Source organism: Piliocolobus tephrosceles, chromosome 16, assembly GCF_002776525.5.
Source record: "Piliocolobus tephrosceles isolate RC106 chromosome 16, ASM277652v3, whole genome shotgun sequence".
Taxonomy (NCBI): domain Eukaryota; kingdom Metazoa; phylum Chordata; class Mammalia; order Primates; family Cercopithecidae; genus Piliocolobus; species Piliocolobus tephrosceles.
This window is the reverse complement of record NC_045449.1, coordinates 40,403,737-40,412,465: the sequence shown is the minus strand read 5'-3', so window position 1 is coordinate 40,412,465 and position 8,729 is coordinate 40,403,737.

Below are 8,729 nucleotides of genomic sequence, written 5' to 3'. Positions count from 1 at the left end.
CTACTACAAAGACACATGCACACGTATGTTTATTGCGGCACTATTCACAATAGCAAAGACTTGGAATCAACCCAAATGTCCATCAGTGACAGACTGGATTAAGAAAATGTGGCACATATACACCATGGAATACTATGCAGCCATAAAAAAGGATGAGTTTGCGTCCTTTGTAGGGACATGGATGCAGCTGGAAACCATCATTCTTAGCAAACTATCACAGGAAGAGAAAACCAAACAGCGCATGTTCTCACTCATAGGTGGGAACTGAACAATGAGCTCACTTGGACTCGGGAAGGGGAACATCACACACTGGGGCCTATCATGGGGAGGGGGGAGGGGGGAGGGATTGCATTGGGGAGTTATACCTGATATAAATGATGAATTGATGGGTGCTGACGAGTTGATGGGTGCAGCACACCAACATGGCACATGTATACATATGTAACCTGCACGTTATGCACATGTACCCTAGAACTTAAAGTATAATAAAAATAAAATAAAGTAAAATAAAAAAATAAAATAAAAAATAAAAAATAAAAAAAAAAAGAAGATGGAAGACCTTAAACACAATAGTGAATAAGTAATAGAGCTTAGATGCAAACCCACATAACTAAACCCCAATGTAACTCATTATACTACTTTGCCTCAACATAAATAAGAAATATTGTTATCACCGCTGGTAATACAAAGCGATAACAACTCTTTTTTTTTTTTCCTTAATGTACTAAGTAGCAGGACAAAAAAAGTTTCCATTCATAACATTGAGTTATAAAAGAAATTTGTTGCTATTATAAGTGCAGCAAAAAAGATAAATTATTCACATACATTTAGCATTAGCTTCATGAATAAGAAGCAGATTTTATCCAGTACGGACTACTGGTTCTGAGATTTTTTCCTAGAAAAATATACTGCTTTCTGAAAATACACAATAATATTCTGAATTAACAATACAACCCTTCTACTTAGAAAAGGACTTTATCTAAGAAGCATGTGATACTAGAAGGAGAAACACACTTAGGATTAATTGTATGAAGCACAGGTTGATTATTGTATTGAAAAATACAGTGTCTGATTATCTCCTGCAGGTGAATTTAAGCTTTGAGGCAAAGTACTATGAAGGAGATTCACAATGAATTCAAGGTATTTAGTACAAATAATCTGAGAACACAAGACAGCTTTCTATTTGTGTTACAATCATCAATCATATATTGACTTGCACATTTAAATACCCTATCACATAAGAAGTATACAGTAAGCTTAATTAAACCATAACCAACAAAGAAAGAAGATTGATAAAATAATGATGTGTTGAAAACATAAAGCGTACACGCTTTATCTTCTCTCTAGTATTGCACGTTTGAAATTTTCCGTAATAAAAAGTTTTTAAAAAGAAAATAAATGTTTTCTTGACTTCCCAAAGTCTATTTTCTCTCATTTTCCTACTTTACTTTACTTTTTTTATTTATTTTATTTTATTTTATTTTATTTTATTTTATTTTATTTATTTTATTTTATTTTATTTTATATGTTTGAGACAGTCTCACTCTGTTGCCAAGCTGGAGTGCAGTGGTGCAATCTCGGCTCACTGCAACCTCAGCCTCCTGGGTTCAAGCGATTCTCCCGGTCAGCCTCCAGAGTAGCTGGGATTACAGGCACACGCCACGAGGCCCAGCTAATTTGTGTATTTTTAATAGAGGTGGGGTTTCACCATGTTTGTCAGGATGGTCTGGATCTCTTGATCTCGTGATACCCTGCCCTCGCCTCCCAAATTGCTGACATTATAGGCATGAGCCACCATGCATAGCCACATTTTCCAATTTTAAACTTATTAGTTAAAAATTAATTTTCAAAAGTGAAAAAGTTAAAGAGGAAAAATAGAAATTAAAATACTTTAGTTGCCAGAAATGTGATTAAGAAAATTCTCTTCATACACATGAATATACAAATTTTTTAAAAGTAGCTGCTGACTTACATCTGATTATATTTATTTATCAAAAAGTTGCTATTTAAGAGAAAATTCGGAACATAAAAACTTCTACCTAAACCATTACAATGTTAAGGCTGAACTTTCCTTAGTAGCTGACACCTGAATTGTCTCAACAATGACTGTTGCTGCCTTCAATAAAATGGTAGCAAATTTTAAAAATGGTAGTTCTAAAAAGTTGTCAATCTGAGCAATTGTTTGTGTTAATTTCTTTGTCTTCCCAAAGCTAAAATTTATTTTCTTAAATATCCCTGTGATTGCTTGCAACTATTGAGATGAAAAAAGAAACAATTTCTTAGATTGAAAACACAGTAGTCAACCCAGTATTTATCTCCAGATTTGCTGATTTCTGCTTGACAGTAACATAATAATGGACCATAGAAAAACTAGTTGTGTTATTAGAAGAGACTCTTTCAAACCATGTGATTTTTTTTTTTTTTTTTTTTTTTTTTTTTTTTTGTCATCAGTAAATGGAATTAATGTTTGGCTCTGCACATTTCAAAGCTAGTTGAAATAACAATACATTGCAGAAAAAATAGGATTGTGGTAAGGATTAAATATGATTGCTTATGAAAATAATAAGTATAATGTGTTGAGAATCTAATGTATTCCAAGAATTTTATAGAACTTGTCTCTATTTTTTCCAACAATTCTCTAGGTGGATATTTGCCATCTAGAGAACTCCACTTGCAAATGAAAAACCTAGTTCAGTAGGTTGCCCCAGGTTATGCTGTTAATAATTGCTAGACCTGAAATAAAATTCTTATTTTTGCCCTTCTGACTCTACTCTGCAACATTGTCTCTAATGAAATAATGAGGAAATTATCAAAGTACAAATGCATTATATTATTTATAAATGTCTTTATTAAGGGATTAGGGCAGAGACACAAAAGCATTCATCAGTGGTAACATGCAGTCTCTAATCTTGGTTCCATCACTTCTCTTTTCCTCTTAATGATTTATAACAATGCACACTGCTGAGAGAATCTTTTGCTCCAGCAATAAACAACCAGGAGGGATACAATTCCCAGGCCATTTATTATCCCTATTTTTGCAACATATATAGTCAATTAAGTCCTGTTAAACAATCACAAAGGTAGCTATTTAGTTACAATTTTGTTGAATTTGTTAGCAAACTTCCCTGTGCCATTTGCTTCTTAAATGAAGAGACTGTAGCAACAGTGAAACCGTGTGGCAAACTGGCATTGGGCTGCAGTTCATTAGAATCTGAAAGGCAGGAGAACTCATGCACATTTAAAATTCTACATCCGAATTTTCATTGCTTATGCTGACAATTCTTTAAACACAAAGTCATAAATCAGCAGGCAGTGCTAGGGAGCCACCTGCTGGAATAACTGGCTGAATTTTGCTGCTATGATTCTACAAAATATAAATTCACTTAATATTAATTCAATTAGAAAGTTGCCAAATTCAGGATTCCTTTTGCCTTAAATAGATATCGTTCACAAAAACTTTCAAACTACACTTGGTAATGGTAAAGAGCATTATTATTTAAGGAAAAAAAAGGTAGGAAGCATGAAATAAGAAAAATAAAAATCAGTGAACATTATTATGTGATTGACATGTGAAAATACAAGGGATAGCCAAGAAATTACAGTGACATTAGTTAGATTTTCAAAAGAAAGTTACCTGTTGCTTCAAGATTGCTATATCATTCATTTGTCAAAGATGTTCACTCTAACAATTTTACCCAGAAATTGTACTTAAATAGTAATTTACGTAAATGATAATATTTTGTTAAAATTAAAATGCATGTGTTTTTAAAACCTGCTTGTATAAAAACCACAGGAGGTCTAATTTGGAATCAAGTGATGCAGATTCTTTTTCTTTCCCAAACTGTCTAAATTAATCTCTGTTACAACATTTTACAGTTAATATTGAGTGGATGATAAATTAAAGTTTTTACCTAAAAATTGATCAGTATTTTTCTAGACTGTGTTGTTCGGAAGTCTGTGCTAAATATAGCCACCCATTTTCCAGCCTTTGCTGTAGAGTATGTATAATGAACATGAAAGAAATGTTCTTTGATGATGCTTTTATGCTGCCTAAGGTTCATCTTTCTAAATATGCTCTCTGTGTGTAGCATAGAAAGTAAGTAAAAAAGATAGGAAAGATTGATCTGGAATGTCTACTATCTCCAAGACATAGCCTGGAGTTATTTTTCTTACTGATTCCCTATTATCAGTCTGCTTTCTTATCACTTTCTTTATCCTCTAAAGAGTAGCGTGCCTAAATATTCTATTTAATTAAGAATTTCAGTTCTATGATTTTATTTGTAACTAAGTATTCTCATGATGGTGGAAACCTTAGATAATATGAGTAGGTGAGGAGAGTTCTGTAATTCCTGTTGGGCTGAAACTATTTGATAAGTCCTTTACCAACTGCAGTTGTTTTATTTCAGATTCCCTTTGACTCACCATGGTAGATCCTCACTTAAAGCATTTTAGAATAGATCAAGTCATTTACCTTAATCTGTGTGACACCTAACAACAACCTTGAAAGATGTGATTCTTATCTTTACAGGTGAGGAATGATGTTCAGAGGAGCTAAGTAAATTGTACCATGTGGCATCCTAGTAAAGGCCTAAGGAAGAGATTCAATAACTTGCAAGACCATGCTGAATCCCCCAATATCCGTGTTCTGAAAAAGAGCAAACCACTTTTCTCTGTGTTCATCTTGCACCCTTGTCTCTGTGCTGACTACATTTTAATCACCCATTTTATTTCTCTCCAAAGTCTGTATGCTCCTCCAAACCATAAACTCCTTTTTAAAAATACTCTCAGCAGTTGGCATCAAACCTGATATTCACAAATGATGATAAATTAGTGCTTGTTGAACGTTTGTTGAAGGAGACTTTATTATTTTTCAAAAACATACCTGAGATCTTATATTTGTTTATTTTATATTTCATGGGAGTGTAGTAGTTTAGAATGAGAAAGGACAAGGAAATGATGTTTATTGAGACCCTACTATATATCAGGTCCTCTGAGAGTACTTAACGTGCCAGGTCCTATGAAGGTGACTTAGTTACCTAAGGTACTATTATTATGCATCTATTAGAGACATGATAGCATACATACATAGAGGCCATAATATTATACATATGTTACAGACAAAAAAAAAAAAAAAAAAAAAGAAAACGAAAGAAAGAGTGGTTAGATAACTTACTCTAAGTTACCCAAAGCATTCTAAATTATTTCTCAACATTTCTTACCTTCTTTGAAAATGTCATCCACTTTTGTAATCTCAACCATCAATCACCTCTATGCAAGTGATGGCCAAATTTGCATCAATCACTCCTCAATACCTCACTCTCCCAAATTGCATTTGTAACTGTCCTGACTGTTCTCAAGAAATAACTATTGAATAACCGTTTGAATAAATACCTATACTGGCAGGCACTGTACTACTAGGTGCTGTATATCTACAGTGAACCAAACAGTCTATTTCTGCCTTCAGAGATTCAGGCTAATAGAAGAGTTAAGCAATATATGTTGCCATGAAATCCATGAACAAGCAATTTTCTATAATAAGATGATCAGAGAAAGAGTCCCTAAAGGGTTAAAAATTAACATAAGATCTGAAAAAAGCCAAGGAATCAATCATGCAAAAGTGACAATGAAAGTGCTCCAAAGGAAAGAAAGAATACATTTGAGGGCAGGCAAGACTGCTGAAGATGTGCAGAGCTGAAAGTCTGGTTGTTTGCCTGACCATAATTGGGAGCTCCTGAAGGGTTTCCAGTAGGGCATTAAAGCAGTCTATTTTATGATTTTAAAAAATATTATTCTGACAATTATGTAAGGAAGAGATTAGAACTGAGCAAGAATGTAAGTGGTAAGAATCATTAGGAAACTAGTCCAGGAGTCCAGGCATGTGAGTCCTGTGCTTGGGACTAATTGGTGGAAGGGCAGATGGAGAAAGGTAGAAGAATTAAAAACATATTTTATATTCTGATGTAAGCAAAATTTGGAATGCAAGTAAAATAAATTGATAAGTTGAAAAAAGGAGACATACTAGTCTTCCAAGTTGAGCAAACGATGAGATGGTGGTTTTCTTTGAATCCTTTCTGGGAACAGTTTGGTACAAATATACCTAAGCAATATTATGTATATTGGTTAACGAGTAGAACTTAAGTCCAGGGAAAAGTCAAGAGGAAAGTTGGGACATGATAGATTTAGAGATCTGAGTAAAATTTAAAGCAGACTATACACTATTTCCCAGATGTCTTAACTTTATTGTCTAAATGTTTAATACTTCATGTTTTCACTCATTAATTTTACCTAGACTTTGAATTGTATCTCAAGTGCTCATGAAGGAAAAAAATGGTGTGGTCCATTTGCATAATCTCTTCTTACCATAAATATTCATAAATTGTGTGTGTGTGCTTCTATCTTAGTGCTTACCTTGTTCTACCATTAATCTATAAGATCTTTAAGGGTGTAAATGTGCAAGGAGTCAAGACCTACTCTTCTTGGTATCCACAGCAGCAGTAGAGGCCCAGTAAACATTTGTTACATGCATTATAACTAAGTTACATTTATGTCTCACAAGAGAAAAAATATTCTAACCCTTTTTCTCTGGAGAAGAAACTGTGTATTTTGTTTAAAAAAAAAAGTACAGAGATAAGGTTCTATGAAGACAAGTGGCACATATATTTGGACTATTTCCCAAATGTCTCCAGTACTTTGGCATTATCTCAATTCCAATATCTGCTTTAACAAAGCCAATCTCTCTTCAGAAATATCCATCCACTAATAGATGGATCAGCAAACAATCCATGCCATGAGCCAAAGTCAACCCACTATGAGGCCAATTCTGTTTGCACCAATTCTTTATAACTTTTGTGCTACAGTGGCAACGTTAAGTAGTTGCCACAGAGACTGTAAAACCTGTAAAGCCAAAAATATTCACTATCTGGACTTTTATAGTTCCAGACTCTCACAGTAGTGGAATACTTTGAAAATCTTCAGGTTCTTTCTGGGAATAGTTTGGAAAGACTATTTCTAAGCAGTATTAGATAATCGGAATCTTACCATTTAGCACACTTTCATACAAAAAGTGACAGGTAATGGTTGGGATCAGAACAGAACAACATAAAGAGGGAATGAAATCCAGAATAAGAAAACTTGCAGGGTAGCAGTTAAGAATCAATAACATAATTCAAAACAGAGTTGCTCAGATCAATATAACCTAGTAGAGTCAGCAAATTTGTCTTTGGGTTCCTACTTCCCTACTCCACTGTTTTCTTTGAGGCCATCTCCCCAATTCTTTACCCATCCCATTTTAAAGACCTCTTTTCGCATTCTTAAAGGCTCATTTCAAATGCTATCTGCCTGTGAAGCCTTTTTTAATTTATCCAATCAACAAAACTAGGTATGATAATGCCTACTTGGATTCCTAGAGCATTTTGTTTGTGGAATTTACTGTGCGATGCTTATTTATTCTTCCAACCAGATTATAAAGTACTTTGAAGAGAGGTATTGCCCCTAGCATTGAAGTAGTTTAACTGAAATTAATTCATATGAAGATATGAATCCACCACAATTGCCTGACAAGAATTTAGAATATGTGTATGTTGAGAGACTGAATATACAAATGGACAATGGCTGAACCACATATAACAACAGACCCACAACATCTGCAGCAACCAGCCCAGGAATAGCCTTTAACTTGAAACAGCCTCTGTTTTCATTTTCACTACAGCCTTCTGTCATCTACTGAAACCATGTGGCTGGTTTGATTCTGCTATTGAATCTTAGTAGAACTACTAGGCTTAGGATTGACAGGCACAGGTTTCAAAACAGTGTGCCTTAAAGACCAACTAGGAACTTTAGCAGAGCAAGGGAAGTCAAAATTTACCAGTTGTTGTACCACAGCAAGGTACAATCCAAGAATAATGGTTTAAACCTGCCCCTGGGCTCTCCCTCGTTTCAGCATATTTACTTCTTTGTCAACCCTACAGATTTAGACTTCCCTTTTGCTCAAGAACACTCTTCCTCTCATGCACGGCCTTGCTCAGATTTGTCACATCTGACACTTTGATTTAATGTCTGACTATGGCTCAACTCTGACTTTGTTTCATGCCGTGAATGAGATTTCAGTGCTGCTCTAAAGTCCTTCTGTTACTAACCAGGACTCAAACCCAGAGATCAGATATGCCTCCCCAGTCTCAGCATGATCTGTCTTTGTGATCCAGTCTTCAGATCCATATTCTGAAGACTGAGACAAGGCAAGGTCCAGCAGGCATTGAGTCAACAGAAGCAGAGCAGGCATATACACTCTGGATCAAAGAAGCAAAGTTGGAGAGAACAGCAAACAGCAGAATTCAAATGGCCAGGAAAACACAAAAGAAGCTTCCCTGTACCCTGTATCAGTAGAATAAGCTGCTGATTCATTTGGGGCCTTTGCTGTCTCAGTTTCACATAATTACATCCTCCTGCATCAATCCAATGGCCCATCAGGGAAAAGGTGTTGTAACTGACTAAAATAAGATAATTGTTCAAGGTCCCAGTAAGAAGCTAACCGGATTGTGAAATATACGTCAGGGTTCTATTGTGACAATAGAGAAACAATCTCAAAATTATTTCAGGAGCAACATGTCACATGAGGAAGTCATCACCACTGTCATGGTTGAGGTATGTGTACCCCCTCAATCATTTTAATGACATTTTACCTCTGCATGGATAGGTCAAGCATGATTAGCCTGCTGAGTTCAGTAGCAGAA